Raw genomic sequence first — 20,260 nt, 5'->3', positions numbered from 1 at the left:
ACCCCAACCTCCAAGCACCATTCCTTTTCTCCACCCCTTACCCATCTCAGAGCACTGTTCCTTGGTTCCACCCCCTAACTACCTCCGAGCACTATTCCTTGGTTCCACCTACGAGCACTATTTCTTGGTTCCACCCCCTACCCACCTCCAAGCAGCATTCATTGGTTTCACCCCCTACCCACCTCTGAGCACCATTCTTTGTGCCACCCCCTATCCACCGCCAAGCACCATTTCTTGTGCCACCTCCGACCACCTTTACTTTTCTCCCTACCCTACCCACCTCCGAGCACCATTCCTTGGTTTCACTCCCTACCCACCTCCGAGCACCGTTCCTTGGTTCCACCCCCTACCCACCTCCGAGCACCATTACATACATTCAGAGCTGGAGGTGCCGGAACTGCATTCCCCCGCGTTCCTGCTGAAAAAAAAGCCCTGGGTATATGTAAAAAGACTAACAAAAAATGCATTAATTTATGTCCATTGAACGATTTATCGGTCTTTACATGATGGCACTATTGTTTGCGCTCACGGCCGAATGTTCGTTTTTCAAAAATGGGTTTGGCCGCTTTATCGTATAGTGTATGGCCAGCATAAGTCTAGGTTTACACTTGTGCATATGTATTATCGTGCATTTTTCATGTTCCGATTAAAGTCTATAGGGACAAAAATGTAGCAAAACAAACCCTTGCACCTTTTTTTACGCACAAGCAGCAAAAAAAAGCACGTTGTACGGGTGTGAACAGTCCCTACAGACAATAAAGGGATTCCTCTTGTCTTGAATTGTCACACAATAACGGTGGCAGGTTGCACAGATGTAATCGGGGACTGATAATTTGTAAGGTAGTCCTGAGCACGTAAAAATTTTGATTGTACAACCCTACACCCTCACATCATGAAAGAACATAAATTATCATGCAGTAATATTTCACATTCACGTTTGATCAAATAAAACCTTTTTAAATGCATGCATCCATGTTTTTTTCTTTTTTGTGATGCAAGGTGTGTCAGTGTTTTATTGATCTGGTCAGACTGTGTCTCTAACAATATGGGGATTTTGCTGAGTCTGATTGTAGCATGGTTGAGTACAATGAAGAGGATCGTTGAAGCCTAGCACGCTGGATCCAGGCCTGAACATTACTCGCATATTAGATCCGTCGGTTGCTTTCAGCTCATCTTCCACACAAGTGGAGGGCTGTAGGCAGTGTGACTTGCACCATGTTTGGGGTATAATAGTAATGAGTTCTGTAATGTATTCTTCTGTTGTAGCAGGAAAACCCTTTCTAATCCTTCATTGACGAACTGGTGTTCTTCTCTGGAAGTGTACATTGCTCTCCTTCTAGTAAACTGTCACCCTTCTGCCTCCATTGTTTCCTGTGTACTGTATTGTATGTGATGCACAGATTTTTCTAATTGTACAGCAGTGAAATATGTTGGCACTTTATAAATGCTGGATAATAATAGTCCCTCACATGAAACTGGGTGTGTTGCTTCCACATCTATGAACATTTAAAGGAAAAATGTATTCTACCAACAAATAACCGTTTTACTTTCATTTTATTATTTTTTTGTGTATTTCCTTCGGCCAGTTCCTTTCTGTATTTTTAGAGATTTTCAGTAACGATCTCTTTTCACTTGTTACTGTAGCTGCAGGCATGTTGTAGGTCGTAAATCAGTTCACAGCAGGTGTACCGTCATTCTGTAGTGATGGGGAAAGAGCAGTGTTGGAATTAACTGAATTTAGTGTGATGGCTAGTTTGTTAGCGATTAGGAATAATTGGAATACAATGTGGATATGAATACATCCTGACCTGGCCCTCATTCATACGTCGCTACGGAGTCGGCCAGCTCAACGGGAGATCTTTCCGCTGAGGCGGCGGATGACAGGTCCATCTCTGCTCACTGATCAGGGAGGGGCTTGTCAAGCGCCGCTGTCTCCTATGGAGAGATCTGACGAAAACGGACAGCATGTCCGTTTTCATAAGATCTCACCCGATACGTCGACATCCGTCCATGGCGGATCGGATCGCCAAATGTCTGATTTTGGCGGATCGGGTCGGGTGTCAGCGGATATGTCACCGCTGACATCCGACGCGTCGTGTCATGGGTGTGCGCATGTACCCCCTAGAGCTCTTAATGACGGCGATTCGTCCAGGAGAGCCAACCTGACGCAGTATAACTGCAGCGGCTGGTCTTAAAGTGGTTAAAACATTGAAGTCTGTAGAACCAAAAACCAGAAAAAAAAACCTGGCCCTTTCCATAAAATGCACAGAGATGTGAACTACATCCATAGGAAACCATGTTAAATGGACTGTAGTGTGTTTCTACAAAACTGAAAACGCACTAAAAATTGCATAGGTGTGAACCGGCCTTAACCATAGATGCACTTTTTAAATGCCCTATTTAAAGCTTAGCGCTCTATGTACCATGTACATGAATCGCCTTTTCTTATCTATTTTGTCTTGTTGTGGCTCAAGGAAGAAAAGGGGTGATCCCTAATGCCAAACATCCATGGAATCCTATAGAGCTTAGTGATCCCTATGTCTAAGTGCCAGGGGGCAGAGCCAAACACATTGGGGGTGTGGCCTGGTAGGAGTCCAGATTTGTGTATTTGTGAAGTGAATTGCGCTAACTTATATTTATATAAACATTTTACCACGACTGATCCTGTGAACTTGTTACTCAAAAAACAAAAAGTATATACATGTGTCTATGGTTGTTAATGTGCAAACAATCAACAAATAATGTGCAATAAATACCAATACAGTGCCCTGTGCCAAACTATAATATATGGATTTCTCAATCCATCAAAAAAAATGTGAAATAAATCCCCCCCAAAAAATATACTCATATTACAATCCACAGACTGAATGTGCTCCAAGAAAGCAAGAAAAATGTATTGTATACGAAAAAAATATATAAAAAGTAAAAAGATATATATGTGCTAAGAAAGTCCTTAATAGATAATTTCTTGTAGGAGTCCAGGCTGAGGTTGCCACTCTGTTCACCTCTGTAGGAATCCATGGATGTGTAACATTAGAGATCGCCCCTTTTCTTCCTTGAGCCATTGTAGGAGCCAGGACGGACTCCGCATAGTCCCCAAGGGTAACTTGTGAACACTATGGGCCAGATTCACAGAGCAGATCTACTGATACGTCGCCACTAGTCTAGTTTCCCGTCGCAAAGTTTTTTTTTGGTGCCTTAACTTTACACAGCAATCGTATTGCTGACGTAAATTTAAAAAATAACGTCGTTTGCGTAAGCCGTCCGGGAATACGGAATTATGCAACGCGCGTCGCCGTTCAAAAAAATGACGTCACTTCGCGCAAAGCACGGCGGGAGTTCGGAAATGGAGCATGCGCTATAGGTCCGGCGTGGGAGCGCGCCTAATTTAAATGGCACACGCCCATTTGAATTGGCCCGCCTTGCGCCGGAGGCCGCCGGCGTAGGTTTTCATCGCAAGTGCTTGGTGAATCAGGCACTTGCGATGAAAAATTGCGGCGGTGTAACGTATCTAGGATACGTTACGCCGCCGCGATTCTACGTGAATCTGGCCCTATATACCCCTCTTAGTTGGGTTTATACTGCGACACTGGATATTATTTCTTATTGTGATTAAACTGCATGGGAAAATGGCTCCTTTCTGTTGAACCCTTAATTGTTTCTGTTGTTATTTCTTCTATATATACCACACCTTTTGTGTTTGGTTGCCCTGTCACAAAAAAATAAAGAATTGAGAAAAAAAAAAAAAAACACATATTAAATTCACAGGTTCTGAGGCTAATTTAATGCAGATAAGGCATTAGGTGAGCTTAAAGGGGTTGTAAAGCCTCAAGGTTTTTCACCTTAATGCATGCTATGTATTAAGGTGAAAACCCTTCTTTACTGCAGCTCCCCCCAGCCCCCTATTTTTCTTACCTGAGCCTGATCTGATCCACTGATGTGCACGATCACAGCGGCTGTCTCTCTCCTCATTGGACAGATTGATAGCAGCAGGAGGCATTGGCTCCCGCAGCTGTCGATCAAATCCAGTAACACGGGAGCGGGGTCTGTGTCAATGGACGCAGCAGCGGGATTTAAGATCCCCCATGGAAAGCGACCTTTTGTGGGGGCACCAAATGAAGTCCCCTTTCACACTTATACGACTTGTCTCACGATTTTGGACTGCAAAATCGTATGACAAGTCATTCTCCATGATTTTCCATGACTACCATTCATACTGGCACGACTTTAAGTAGTGCCGACTTCAAAGTAGTCCTTGCACTACTTTGCTCCGATTTTGATTCCACTTACACAGGCATTCATTGAAATCGCGGCCGCGAATCGCGGTGAAATCACGGTAAAATCCCGTGAATTTGAAGTCGTTCAAGTGTGAAAGGGGGCAAAGAGTAGGGGCCTGAAGTGCCGGCGGGGCACATCAGAAGAAAAGGATCGGGGCTGCTCTGTGCAAAATGATTGCACAGAGCAGGTACTGTAAGTATAGGCATGTTTGTTATATATATTTTTTTTTTTTTAAACAAGGGTTTACATCCCCTTGGATTACCACTTTAATAAGCCAGAGAACCGTGTAATTAATATGTGTACCTGTTGCCACTGATATAAACAATTCTTAAAATGTAGTATGGTGCACACTGACCATGTAAATATCAGCATTTTAATACAGAGCTGTAGAATAGCCCTGATTGTAGTATTGCTCCTTCTTAACGCCAAAAAAAAAGCAAAAACATCACAAAATGACAACTAAATCATACAAACCTTAGGTTAATGTCCCCAGTAGTATATATAATGTGTGATTTGTAGTGGTCCTAATGCTGGTAGAACCCAGAAGGAGGTGTTTTAGCCTCTTTTCCCAGTTGTACTTCAAACATTCCCTTTCGCCGACTGAACAGTCCCTGATTGTGAGTCACTGGCTCTTTGTCCTGAGCTTCAGAGGCCCTGTTGCTGGACGTCACGACTGTAATGCTGCTGAAAAATGTTTATGGAGGATTGTGGGAGCAGAATAAGAAACTGCTGGCAGAAGTTTGATAGTGATTGCATACCATATGTCTAAATACAGCTCCATTAAAGAAACTGTGCTGAGAGGAATATGCAAGTAGTCATTGCTGATCTCTTCTTCTGAAAATGCTAGCTGCCTGGCAGTCATGCTAATTTGGGTACTTGTCCAGATGCAGATGTGGGGTTCTGCCTTCACTTGTTGCATGATTGTTCCAAGTCAATGACTGAGAAAGTGAGAGAAAACCGGTCAATCAGTATTATTAGGAGGTGGTCAGTGGTAGCCGCTCACATAGTTCTCTCAGTGAGGGGTTTCTATAAATACTCCACCTCTAGGGTGGAAGATGTGAATTTGTATGGGTGTCTGTTCTGCAAATACATTATGACTACCTTTTATTAAGTGTATTTTTATATATAGAATATAAAATTTCAAAATGAGTTCAAAAGCACAGGTGTATTCAAGGGGATTGCCAGCTCTACATTAAGGTGAAAAAACATGTACCTTTACAACCCCTTTAACCACTTAAGGACCGCCTCCTGCACATATACGTCAGCAGAATGGCACGGCTGGGCACAAGCACGTACCTGTACGTCCTCTTTAAGTGCCCAGCCGTGGGTCGCGCGCGCGCCCGCGACCCGGTCCGAAGCTCCGTGGCCGCGGGACCCGTGGACCCGATTGTCCGCGATCGGTCACAGGAGCTGAAGAACGGGGAGAGGTGTGTGTAAACACACCTTACCCGTTCTTCACTGTGGTGCTGTCATTGATCGTCTGTTCCCTGATATAGGAAAACACGATCAATGACGTCACAAGTCCAGCCCCGCCCCCCTACAGTTAGAAACACATATGAGGTCACACTTAACCCCTTTAGCGCTTATTGCGATTTTTTAAAAAATATGTACAAGAATACGTATCGGCCTAAACTGAGAAAAAAATATGTTTATTTATGTCTTTTTTGGGGGTATTTATTATAGCAAAAAGTAAAAAATATTGATTTTTTTTTCAAAATTGTCGCTCTATTTTTGTTAATAACGCAAAAAATGAAAACCGCAGAGGTGATCAAATACCACCAGAAGAAAGCTCTATTTGTGGGAAAAAAAGGACGCCAAATTTTGTTTGGAAACCACATCGCACGACCGCGCAATTATCAGTTAAAGCGACGCAGTGCCGAATTGCAAAAACTGGCCAGGTCCTTTACCTGCGTAATGGTTCGGGTCTTAAAGCGGAGGTTCACCCATAGCGAACACATTTTCCCCTTAGCTTCATGCTCGTTTTGTCTAGGGGAATCGTCTATTTGTTTTAAAATATGATCCGTACTTACCCGTTTACAAGATGCATCTTCTCCGCCGCTTCCGGGTATGGGCTGCGGGACTGGGCGTTCCTTCTTGATTGACAGTCTTCCGAGAGGCTTCCGACGGTCGCATCCATCGCGTCACGATTTTCCGAAAGAAGCCGAACGTCGGTGCGCAGGCGCAGTATAGAGCTGCACCGACGTTCGGCTTCTTTCGGCTACGAGTGACGCGATGGATGCAACCGTCGGAAGCCTCTCGGAAGACTGTCAATCAAGAAGGAACGCCCGCTCCCGAAGACCCATACCCGGAAGCGACGGAGAAGATGCATCTCGAAAACGGGTAAGTACGGATCATATTTTAAAACAAATAGCCGATTGCCCTAGACACAACGAGCAGGAATCTAAGGAGAAAATAGAAAAAAAAAAGGAATTGGGTGAACTCCCGCTTTAAGTGGTTAAGGCAAAAAAAAATATATTGTTTTGGATAGAGGGGAGATGGTTTAGAACACTTGCCAGTTTTTATTGCTGTCTGTGTTTCCATTATGGAAATTCATCCCCTTTTTGTCCTGTTTATCATTATCAAGTGAAAGTAAAAGAAATCCCCCATTTTGGGTTGTCCCCAGAAAAGTAATAGAGGGGAAATCTTCCAATGGGAACATTAGTTCTGATGACTTGGGGGTCCCCAAGAGATTCCCTTAATTTGCAAGAATTTACTACCACTTCCTGCTTGACTATGGGACAGGAAGTTAAGGTAAATTCCCCAATGGAACAAAGATGGCAAAATGAACAAACAAAATTTTGTCTATAGTTCCACTTTAATTTAAACAAAAAGGGGTGCCAGGGGTTTGCCATCCCATAGGGCCACTTTGTGATTCTTGTGGCCCCATCATTCCCCACCCAATAGTTCGCGTGAGCTGTGGGGTGGCCTGCAGCTCCTTGGAGTACAAAAAAGCAGGAGTATGGGTAAGACCTGAGTTTGGAGGACACCCAAGCTCTACTCTACTAGTTAGCAAGGGGCTGTTATATGCAAAAATTAGAGGATTCAACTGTGCAAAGGTGATCCGAGTATTCGGAGAGGAGATTATGTCATCTAGAAAGGAGTATGGCAGTGTGGCATATTCTCAAGGCATAGCCATAGCACTGCCATAGATACATTCCTGTTGTAAATGCATTATTTATGTGTCAGTCATTATCTACTTAGGTAAAAAACGAAGCTAAGAACAGTGTGCTGTAGCCATTCATTTTGAACAGCATCCCAGTGCACCTAGCCAGAAAAACCACAACTTTTAGTACTTCGATAACCATCTTTGTCTTGTGGTGGATTGACTTGTATAATTGCTGTATGTGTCTTAAAGTGATACTAAACCCTGGACCCTGCATTCACTATATCTGGTCTCCCACAGTACACAGAACATGGAAATACAATTATTATAGTAAATATAAACTGCTAAATACCTTTTCTCATCAGAAGTATATAACAGTCTTGTGACTTCTATCAGTGTCTGGGTTAAAGTTTGTAAGAGCAGTTTATTCTTCTCTGACTGTCCTATGAGGCTGCAGGACTCCTGACCCTCTGTCTGGACAGTGCTGATTGGCCCTGTGCCGATCACATGCACCCTCCCAAAAAAAAAAACTCTCTAGGAACAGGGATGGACTGGCCATTGGGACTACAGGGAGTTTCCCGGTGGGCCGATGGCTCAGTGGGCCGGCTTCAGTGACAGCAGACCGCCGCCCCCCCCTCCGCTCCTCTGTCTCTCCCTTCCTGCAGTGCTCACCTGGGCAGGGGGGACGACAGAGGAGCATGGGGGAGGGGACAGACAGCTGACTCAACAGCTGTAGCCTGGGAGTTTCTCACTTCTGCCTAATCTTGTCCCATAAGGGGGGCACCAAACTGATTCTTTGCCCCAGGTGAAATAATGTCTAGCTTCCCCACTGGTACTGTCTATAAGAGTACCAGCCGTTCTACTCTAATAAGTAGAATGGCTAGTGAAGGGGGGGAGGGGGCTTGGGTGGCCGGGGGGGAGGGGGGTGCGGGAGTTGTCTGGCGGCCATGGGAGAGACCTGTCAAAGTGGGCCAGTCTGGATGAAGTCCAGGGCCAAATTTTTGTCCCAGTCCAGCCCTGTCTAGGAATACACATCAAACTGAGCATGTGTAGAGTGCCTCCAAGACTCTGTACTATCAGGAGGTGAATTGGGAAAAGTAAAAGAAGGGGAGGATCAGAGAAGACAGGCACAAACAGCCTTTTTACACAATGTGGAGGATTAACCCCTAACAGAAGTTTATTCAATAATAAAGAAAATAATAAAACAAGCACAGTCACTATATTTCAATAGGTAATTCCAATAAAATGACAACAACGCTAGCGGTGCGTTATTAACCCCCCGCTAGCGGCCGAAAAAGGGTTAATACCGCCAGCAATGCGCCTCTGCAGAGACGCATTGCCGGCGGTATTACCGCGGTGTCCCATTGTTTTCAATGGGAAGGAGCGGTATACACACCGCTCCTCTCACCGATCCGAAGATGCTGCTTGCAGAAGATTTTTTTTTTTCTCCCGCCAGCGCATCGCCTCTGGGCTTTCACATTGAGAATGCTGGGGCAGGAGTATTTCAGGCGTTATTTATGTGCTATTTTTAGCGCTAAACCGCCAAAAAAAACTCAGTGTGAAAGGGGCCTTACATTACTGATACCAGAGTACCTGCATTTACCGTGTAGTTGGGGGTGCAGGGCACAGACTCCCACAATGTATGATCAGTGCCTGGGCCAAGTGCTGTTAAGTGTGGGCACAGGGGGAGCTTGTTTACCTCTGTGCCAGTTTCATCTTACAGAAATGAAAGGAGTTTAGGGGAACTTCAATGGCGGATTTGGTAGTGGGGAAGAAAGGTAAAAATAGGAGCACACATCTTATGCTATGTGTTATGCAGTTGCGTCCTCCTTTTGGCTTATTTTTTTACTTTAGCTTACTTTATCTATACAAATGTTTGCGTTTTTTTTTTTTTTTTTTTTTTTTGGCACACAGTTTGACTCATTCACACCTATAAACAGTAACACCGGTAACACTATATGAATGTATGGAAATATAATTTAAAGATATAGAATAATACAGTATGTTACAGTAGAAAAAATATACACTGCGATGTTCACCATTCGTGTGGTTTCTTCAATGGTGCCAGTCCAAATTAAAAGACTTATATGGTGTTGTAGTACCCCCCCCCCTTTTTTTTTATGTTTTTTTTTTTTTTGCTAATGAGTCTTTATCTCTGAGTCATACTGAATCAGAGCTCTGAAAATATCATTAGTCATGTTTTCCATTAAGCAAAACTTTTAAAATGCTGAATGCAGGGGCGTGGCTGGACGTGCATGGAGAGAGACGTGCTTTGGAGAGGCTCCGACAGGCCCGACTTCATCCACCACCATCCTGTGCGGGCAATCGCTGGAAGACCTTCCTAAACCTAACAACCCGAATCCTAGGCCCCCCCTGAGTGGATCCCTGCCCGGGGCGGCTCTCTAGGACGCAGGATCGCTGTGCTAAACAGGGTACGACCGACGCCATCCACTGCTGACCCGCCGCCATCTTGAGGCCTGTGGTGCCTGGAGCTCTCCGGGCTCCGGTGCTGCGATCGCGGCGCTGGGAAGAGCGGCGACCACCTCAGGACCCGCCCGCAGCTGTGCCCCAAGAGGAGGCATACTCTAGGACACTTTGCTGGAGCAGCGATCGGGACCCTCCGGACGTCCGGAAATTTAGCCCGCGGCTTGGGCCTACTCACGGCGGCCATCTTCCGACTCCGGACCATTAAGGGGGAGCTGTTTCTGCCCTCAATCCCGGACCCCTCGACAGGCAGTCCCCCTCTACCACATCGGAGACACCCAGCCTGCCATCCGGAACCCGCAGTTTGGCTTCCTCCGGCCCCCTGAAGGTGTCTACAGGCTTGGGTGAGTCCTGGCGGCCATCTTGGCACTCCCCAGAGGCTTCTCCCCTCTCTCCCTCTGACCAGCACTTCCATTCCTCCCCGGGGACATTCTGTCATGTAGACTTAATACCCCGAAAGGGGGGGAAAACCGGAATGGCCGCATTTGAGTAAAGCTCCGGCAATAACGGGGTTACAGCATCCACTTACAGCCTGACCAGCGGCGATCAAAACTCACCTTCCTGACGTTGCTGCCCCACTGTCCATCCAGTGATGACGAACAAACGCAAGGGTCCCCAGCGACCCCAGAAACTAACAGAATACTTTGCGTGGGAGCAAAGGCAGGACGGTGCCGATTCTCCCGGACCATCTGCTGCCAGCACTCCACAGACGATTCAACCTAAAAGCAAGACAGCAAAACGTAACTCCCCATCGGCTAGAAAGCAGTCCCCTGTCCCTTCCTCCGCATCAGGGAGCCCAGAGAAGACACGGCCTAAGCTAGATGGCACGGTCGCTACATCAGAGGTTAGTGCAGGTTTGGACTCTGGGGACGACACCAGGGAACTCCCTGATTCCATTGACCGATTTCCCACCACGAATCAGCCTGTGCTTGACACCACACTGAAGGACATGTTGGTGTCCCTTAGGACCTCGCTACATGGTGATATGATGTCCTGTATACGCGGGCTTGGTAAGGAACTGCATAATGTGTCTGCCAGGGTGGATCACGTGGAAACAAAAATGGGGGAGTACGCTAACACTATCAATAGCTTAGTAGATGCCCACGATGCCAGGGATGAGGAGATGGAAGCAGTGAGGGCCAAGATCGCAGACATTGAGGACCGCGCAAGGAGGAACAACCTTAAAATACGGGGGATCCCCGAAACAGTTCAACAACCAGACTTGCTGGATCATGTCACTGACATAATAACCTCCATTCTGCCCGGCGTATCGGCATTAGATGTCACAATGGACAGGATCCATAGGCTGCCTAAACCTACCCATCTACCTGACAATGTGCCCCGAGATGTCATCCTTCGCCTCCACTTCTACCATATTAAGGAGCGCTTGATGAGAGCAGCCCGCAACAAGGATCTTGTTCCTGAACAACATAGAGATCTGCAGTTTTTTGCGGACTTGTCACAGTACACACTGCAGAAGAGGCGCAACTTGAATACCATCTCAAAAGCCCTCCGCAACCACAACATTGCCTACAAGTGGGGCTTCCCTACTAAACTTATCATTACCAATAAGGGAAGGGACTTCGTCGTTGACTCTCTTTCCAAAGGTTTGGATCTACTTAAATCTTGGCTCATCATCCCCGAGGAGGACGCAAGAAACTCAAACAAGGGAGACCCGTCACGGGTAGGCAACGACTGGCAAATCGTTAACCCGAAAAACGCCCGTTCCCATCGCTAAAATGCCCGCTGGATAGTGCAAATACACTATTTAATCCGCAGCTGTACCCCTGTTTAAGGAGTAAATTATTGAGCTAGACTTTTTTTTCCCCCACTCTGAGTTAGCGTTTGTACACGCTACACCCAGGTCATTATGACCTACCTTACCCCCCTGCAGTTTTTTTCGTTTGTTTTGCTTCAACTTTTTCTTCTTTTTCTTTTCTCCACCTGGAGCCACTTCTTCGTAGCTGGAGCCGCCACGTCGCTTCAAATAGTCGGAGACCTGCCACCTTCGAGACCGTGCCAATTGTTAGAGGTTCCTCTTCACCACATGCAAGCCTCGCAAACTGTAAGTGATGTACCCACCTTTTATTCTACACCGCTTTTTGCTCACAAGTACCTATGCCTGTCACATTCTTGACGATCAACACTAAAGGTTTAAATCATCCGGTGAAGAGGAAATCTATGTGGAATGAGGCTATCCACCACAAGGGAGATGTACTATGTGCACAAGAGACCCACTTTCACAAACAGAAAATGCCCTCATGTACCCACCCTAAGTTTCCACATGTTTTCACAGCGAGCTCATCGGCTAAAAAGGGTGGTGTACTTACTGCAATAAGAGACACAGTGGCATTCTCTAAACACAGCGAACTAGCCGACCCCCTAGGTCGGTACCACATTTTAGTATGTGATATTGCCTCTACTACATATACCATAGTCAATGTCTATGCGCCCAATAACCATCAGATCCGATTCCTTCACCAAGTCCTTAAGAAAGCTAAAAAAGTTCAAAAGGGCTATCTCCTTCTCTGCGGAGATTTCAATCTTCCCCCTGACCCATTAATGGACTCAACGTCTTGTACAACCCGGCATCGCCACTCGCTACAACCACTCCTACATGCTCAGGAACTTTACGATGCTTGGAGGTGTCTCAATGGATCAGAAAGGGACTTTTCTTTTTTTTCATCAAGCCACCGAATTTATACAAGACTGGATCTTTTCGTCACGGACAAATGGTTATTGCCCAAAATCACTGCATCCAAAATCAACGACATCACTTGGTCAGACCATGCCTCGGTGACGCTATCGGTTGCTGACTCGCCAGGCGTGAACTCATGCTTCGTCTGGCGGTCCAACTCGAGGCTGATCCAGGGTGGCACCACCAAGGCTCAGCTGCAGGTGGAATTGTCCAATTTCTTCTCTAGCAATGTCAATTCTGTTGCCAATCCTATGACTCTTTGGAATGCCCATAAGGCATATATGAGGGGGGTTCTTATTAAAATGGGAGCTGGGGTCAGGAGAAGGAGGAGACAGCAAATACATGACCTGGTTACCAAAATCCACACCTTAGAAACCCAAAACAAAAATGACACCTCTCAATTATTATCGGCTCAACTATCGCAACTCAGATATGATTTGCGAATAGTACTACTCGACAATTTCGACTTAGCAACTAGGCGTCTTAAGATGTCATATTATGTCAGCGGTAACAAAGCTGGGAAGCTTTTAGCTAACCGCCTTCGGGGCATCAGATACAGAACTAAAATTCCCTACATTTTACATCCTACCACAAAAGAAAAATTATATCACCCACAAGCTATTGCGGACGCATTTAGTTGTTACTATAATTCTCTTTACAATTTAAAGGAGGATCAAACCACGATTCAGCCCACCGAGTCCATGATATCCACCTTCCTGGACAAGGTCAGTCTTCCCCGTGTTACACCAGCCCAGCTGGATGAACTTAATACACCCTTCTCGGTCCCGGAGATTATTAAAGCGATTGAATCCTTACCTATAAATAAATCTCCCGGCCCTGATGGGTTCACAGGGGAATACTTTAAATCTTTTAAACTTGATCTTGCCCCTTTTCTATCTGATGTTTATAACAATGCTGCCTCCTCCTCTTCCTTCCCCAATGAGATGCTACGCGCTCTTATTGTGGCACTTCCAAAACCTGGGAAAGATCCAACTACGCCACAGAACTTCAGACCGATCTCTTTGCTAAATAACGATCTGAAGCTCTATGCCAGACTCATCGCAAATAGGTTGGTCGATATACTACCGACTCTGATCCATATGGATCAATCAGGGTTCACAAAGGGTAGGCAGACGGCAGACGCGACGAGACGTTTAATTAATATCATTCATGCAGCAAATGTGACCAAAACGCCTTCTCTGCTCCTAGCTTTGGATGCAGAGAAGGCGTTTGATAGAATTCACTGGGTCTACTTAGAGAAGGTCCTTACCAAGTTTGGATTCACGGGCGAGATCCATTCTGCGATAATGGCGCTTTACACTAACCCCTCAGCTCAGGTGTATATATCCGGCATGCTATCTTCCCCCTTTAATATTACCAATGGGACACGCTAGGGGTGCCCCCTCTCCCCACTCATTTTTAACTTGCTCATGGAGCCTCTGGCCTCATACATTCGCTCGCATCCCAAGATCAGGGGGTTCAGGAGCAAGGGCTCGACACACACTATAAGCCTTTTCGCGGATGACATCATCCTCATGCTCACAGACGTAGAATCCTCCCTAGACTCAGTCCAAGAGACGCTAAATCTATTCTCCTCGGTGTCCTATTATAAGGTCAATGACGCTAAATCCTACGTTTTGGGAATGGGTATTCCGCCTGCGCTCAAACAATCCTTAACCGAAAGATTCCCGTATGTTTGGAAAGACACTGGGATTTCTTATCTCGGTATAACTCTTACCCCCAAGACGTCTGAACTAGCTAAAGAAAACTATTACCCCCTGCTACAGTCAATTCCATCTAAATTAAACAATCTAGCGAAATTTGAACTCTCCTGGTCGGGCCGCCTTGCGGCTTTCAAGATGCAGATCCTTCCCCAACTCATTTACATCTTCAGGACTCTGCCCATCCCGGTCCCTACCTCCTTTTTCTCCTCTTTACAATCCCTGATTAATAAGTTCTTATGGGGGGGCAAGCGGGCTCGATGCGCATTTAGCAGGTTAATAAAACATAGATCAGTAGGGGGGATAGGCCACACGCACATTAAAGATTACCATTTAGCTTCTATCCTTGCCCAGCTGAAGGGATGGTTCCCCTCCCCAAATCCTAGTCTTTGGGCAATACTGGAAAGCCACCAGGTCCCCGGGGAAGATCTCTACGACTACTTACTATCCAGCGTCTTCCTGCACCACCCGTCTTCCGCGATGAGCCCAACGACCCAAGGATCTATTGCGGCTTGGAAGTCCCTGACACTACACCCATCCCCTGAACAAAGATCTTTACCTTTAATGATCCCTCTATCAGCTTTATCACTGTTCATCCCTAATATCTCACTTACCAAATGGGATCCCGGGGGTAGACTGACGGTAGCGGACCTTCACGTAGGGCCCGCCCTCAAGACCTTCAGAGCCCTTCAACTAGAACTAGACCTACCTCCGACTGACCACTACACGTACCTGCAGATTAGTCATTTCCTGAAAGGTTTCAAAGAAACGTCTATCTCGCTTCCGTGGCAGGTCCGCCAATACTATCTCTCTAAGTCACCAAAAGCAAGGGGCATCTCGCTATTCTACTCCATACTACAAGATAAATGTGTATTTCAGAAGTCTCTCCCTATGAGAGCATGGGAAAGGGATTTAGATAAGGTATACTTAGAAGAACAATGGGAAACGGCTCTCAGGGTCACATACTCATCCACTAGGAGTGCCAATCTGTGGGAGCTGTATCAAAAGTTCCTACTTCGTTGGTATCTCACTCCCTACCGTATATCGAAATTTGCCCCTGGGGCTTCCCCCCTTTGCTGGAGATTATGTGGGAACACTGGCACACTGCACCATCTGCTGTGGGCATGCCCCAAAATCACTCAGTATTGGAACCAGGTGTTTAAGTTGATCATTCGAGTGTTAGGCCTGCCTCTAGACCAGGAACCGGGGATGGCATTGCTCTCCCTGGGAATGGACTTGGTACCCGACAACTCACGAATCCTACTATCCCACATACTACTAGCAGCCAGGTTAGTTTTGGTCCGGCACTGGAAGGACCCGTTGCCTCCGAGCCTGACCGAAACGATACAAACGACCCACATCCACGGTACCTACGAACAAATGTTTGACTATGGATTAGGCGGCAGATCTGGCATCAGTAAATATTGGGAACTTTGGAACAGATGGTATCATTCCTAATGTCTGTGTTTTCAATGACGGCCTCCGAATGCATTGTAAGACGGGTTAGATTACCATATTAGAATTGCTGGTCCTGCTATGGCTCCATCTTCTTCTTCTTCTTCTTCTTCTTCTTCTTTCTCCTCCTCTTCTTCTTCTATTTCACCTTACTTTTCCCCCTCAACCCTTCCCCACCCTTCTTTCTTTTCTCTCTACCTCCATCTATGTCCCTAGTTTCACTTAAACTCACATTTATAGGTTGTGTCGGTCGACTGTCGACCATTGTTACCAGACATTTATTAGAGACAAATCAGGTTTTCACCCTCGCAATGAGCACTGGGCACCAGGGGTTTGAATATTTGTAGTCCAATTTTCATTATTGCTACACCATGGATCCCTATTGATGGATTTTTTATTTTTATTTTCTTACCCCATTAGTCAGCACTGAGGTTACGTTTATTTTGTTGTGCTACTCGATGCCTATCTCGCTGTGATGTGAATTGCTCAAATGTCTGAAATGTGTTATGATCTCTGTTATGACCTAAATAAAAAACTATTGAAATTAAAATGCTGAATGCACAGCTAACCAATGAAAAAAAAAAAGTTGTACCAATCAACCTGAAACAGGAATTTTAGACATCAACCATTTGTCTTCAGTTGGCAGCAGCAGTGGCGTAACCAGAGTTATGGGCGCCCGGGGCGAAAAAAAAAATTCGCCCCCCCCCTTATATAAACATCCACGTTTATATGTGCATAAACGTGGGGGACTTAAATATTTTGGAGCTTTTTTTAAAACACCTACACTGACACTGACCTGACCCCTACACTGACACCTACACTGACACTGACCCCTACACTGGCACTGACCCCTACACTGACACTGACCCCTACACTGACACTGACCCCTACACTGACCCCTACACTGACACCTGCACTGACACTGACCCCTACACTGACACTGACCCCTACACTGACACTGACCCCTACACTGACACTGACCCCTACACTGACACTGACCCCTGCACTGACCCTGACCCCTACACTGACACTGACCCCTACACTGACCCCTACACTGACACCTGCACTGACCCCTGCACTGACCCCTACACTGACACTGACCCCTACACTGACACTGACCCCTGCACTGACCCCTGCACTGACCCTGACCCCTACACTGACACTGACCCCTACACTGACACTGACCCCTGCACTGACACTGACCCCTACACTGACCCCTGCACTGACCTCTGCACTGACACTGACCCCTGCACTGACACTGACCCCTGCACTGACCCCTGCACTGACCCCTGCACTGACCCCGACCCCTACACTGACACTGACCCCTACACTGACACTGACCCCTACACTGACCCCTACACTGACACTGACCCCTACACTGACCTCTGCACTGACACTGACCCCTGCACTGACACTGACCCCTGCACTGACACTGACCCCTACACTGACACTGACCCCTACACTGACACCTGCACTGACCCCTGCACTGACACTGACCCCTGCACTGACACTGACCCCTGCACTGTCACTGACCCCTACACTGACACTGACCCCTACACTGACACTGACCCCTACACTGACACTGACCCCTGCACTGACCCCTGCACTGACCCAACACCTACACTGACACCTGCACTAACACTTACACTGACCCAACACCTACACTGACACCTGCACTGACCCCTGCACTGACCTGACACCTGCACTGACACTGACCCCTGCACTGACCCCTGCACTGACACCGACACCTGCACTGACCCGACCCCTGCACTGACACTGACCCCTGCACTGACACTGACCCCTGCACTGACACTGACCCCTGCACTGACACTGACCCACCTAACTCCTACAGTAGAAGTCCATCCTCTGAGTCCTCCTTACCTGTGTCTGCTCTTCTCCAGAGACTCCTCCAGGACGGACAGGACCCCAGCACTGGATGTGCAGAACTGCTTCGGACGGAGTTCCGACTCTCTTCCCCGCCGGCCGCCAGCACCATCCACTCGCAGCCCGCTCCATGCTGCAACTCCCCTCCACACAGTGGCAGCGCCGTACCGCAGAGCGGAGGGGAAGACGGCGGCTCACACTTTCCGTGCCTGACGTCTCCCGCCGGCCGCCGCCGTTTTCAGACTTTCCCGGCGCTCTGCGATTGGACGTATGGCGGTCATGTGCGGAGGCGGGACTTCCAGCCCCACTCCTCACATGACCCCCATATGCCCAATCACAGGGCGCTGGACATTACACATGGTGGCCGCTGGCCGCTCGGGACATCCGTGTCGCGGTGACACGGGAAATTAAAATGGTTCGCCCGGGGCAACAGCACCCCCTGCCCCCCCCCTTCCTACGCCAGTGGGCAGCAGGAGCTTGCTTATTATATCAGCAATAACTGATGCATTACATGAAGAAAATATAGATTTAACACAATTTTAGACTTGTTAGTTAATGTAAAATGTTTTGTTCGTTGAGAGCGTGTATTTACGGTATTCATTTTGTGCATGACTGTATATTTTTTACAATCCTCTACATGGAGAAGTTTAGCAGTGCGCTAAAAATTGCCACTATCCGTATTTAAGGACGTGGGAGGGTTGAGTATATTTAAAGTAGAACTCCAGCCTAAACATTTTTTTTTTTACTTTTTGATAGTGTGGGAAAGCCATGACCCATGTATTGGGTATCACATTAAATCCCAATTAAATACATTTCAAGGGGTATGAATACTTTCAAGGCACTGTAAAGTGGTCACCAGAAAAGGGGTGACGGGGATATCTTCTAAAAGGAACACCTGTACTGGTGACAACTGTCAGATGTAGGGTCTCCCCTGCTTTGGGGAGGTTTCTAGAGAATTCCTGCCTTTGTTTTTTGGACAAGAAGTGAAGAGAAATCTTCCTCTCTAGACAATAAAAAGTTTACACCTTTCTAAAAAAAAAAAAAAAAATCTTGGCTGGAGTTCTATTTTAAATGTTTTAAGTGGTACTTGGTACTGTAGTGCTATTTAATGGCCCTCCCGAGAGCTACAGATTGCTGTCTTGTATTGTAGAACAATGTTGCACACCCTGAAGTGTCGGATGCTGAAGATTCTTCAACACGCTTAGTTCTTTAAGAGTGCGAACACTGGCACCACAGGCGGCGGGACAGGTATTCTTTGATTTACAGAGACCCCTTTTTTAAAGTCTTTATTTAAAAAAATTCAATACTATTATATAGTTAATGTGCTTTTTATTTAAACTTTTATCTGCATTTTCCTTTACCCCACCAATATAAATTATTTTAACCATTTCCAGTATTTTTTTCTATTGACTTTACTGTGTATAAAAATGTTTTTTTATTTTTTTTTGCTTTCTTTTTTATTTTTACCCTTCGCACAGGATGAACAATGGTTGGTCCAAATCGAAAATTCTGTTCACTAGTGTTCTGAAACCAAAGTAACATAAATATGTAGCCATGAGAACAGTAGCAGGCATTCTAATCTTGTAGGTATAAGATTGCATGGAAAATCCTCCTTATGCCGCGTACACACAATCGAGCGGATTTTCCGATAGGAACTTTTTCCGTCGGAAAAATAGATAACCTGCTCTCAATCTCTTGTTGGCGGAATTTCCGACAGCAAAAGTCCAATGGAACATACACACGATCGCAATTTCTGATTTTATTGGCACGTTTTTTACACATTACTGTGCGTCGCGCCTTCACCTGAATGGTCTGTCCTATGTGTGACAATTGGCTCAAAGTAGCTCCAGAACTAGAGCTGCACGATTAATCCTCCCTTCCTGATCTTCAAAACAGCATGTCACGGTTCTCTCTAAGGCCCCTTCCACGCGGGGACGGACGCCAGCTCAGCGGGAGATCTCTCCGCTGATCTCTGCTAAGCCGACGGACGACCGGTCCCTCTCTGCTCACTGAGCCGGGAGGGGCTTGTCCAGCGCCGCTGTCTCTTATGGAGAGATCGGACGAAAACGCACAGCATGTCCGTTTTTCAGATCTCACGCGATCCGGTCTGCCAAGTTTAAATACAACACGCGAATAAGTGAAAACAAAGTATCTTTGTTCTTTTATTAATGGAAAGAACTCCAGCATGTAGATGAAGGAAGTTTAACCATTTAAAGACCAAACCTTTTCTGACATTTGTTGCTTACCATTAAAAAATCATTATTTTCTGCTACAAAATTAATTGGAACACCCAAACATTATATATTTTTGTTTAGCAGAGACCCTAGAAAATAAATTGGTGGTTGCAATATTTTATGTCACACTGTAGTTGCGCAGCGTTTTTTCAAACACAATTGAAAAAAAAATACACTTTAATGAATTGAAAACTAAACGGCAAAGTTAGACCAATTTTGTTGTATAATGTGAAAGAAGATGTTACACAGCGAGAATCGTGATCTTTATTCTAAACAAAAAAATCGCGATTCTCATTTTAGCCAGAACCGTTTTGTTTTTTAAGTGTGCTTTTTGGCACGTTTGTAGAGCGTTTTTTTTAGAGAATGCAGCAAAACACTTCTGATACCTATGCTTCGGGTGCCA

At 46.1% G+C, this 20,260-nt stretch overlaps 1 protein-coding gene across 2 annotated transcripts in view; it reads left to right on the top strand.

Annotated features, from left to right (window-relative positions):
* SERTAD2 (SERTA domain containing 2) overlaps positions 1-20,260 on the top strand; it is a 121,890-nt gene that overhangs the window by 37,107 nt on the left and 64,523 nt on the right. Inside the window, exon 2 of one of the 2 annotated variants that reach the window (XM_040351242.1) lies at positions 18,774-18,871. The exons of the other annotated variant lie outside the window; for it this stretch is intronic. The gene's annotated coding sequence lies outside the window, so the exon portion shown is untranslated. The remainder of the gene's footprint in view (positions 1-18,773; positions 18,872-20,260) is intronic. 2 annotated transcript variants of the gene reach the window in all.

This window comes from Rana temporaria, chromosome 4, assembly GCF_905171775.1.
Source record: "Rana temporaria chromosome 4, aRanTem1.1, whole genome shotgun sequence".
Classification (NCBI taxonomy): domain Eukaryota; kingdom Metazoa; phylum Chordata; class Amphibia; order Anura; family Ranidae; genus Rana; species Rana temporaria.
Note: the sequence above shows the minus strand (reverse complement) of the source record. Positions and strands in the feature narration are given on the sequence as shown.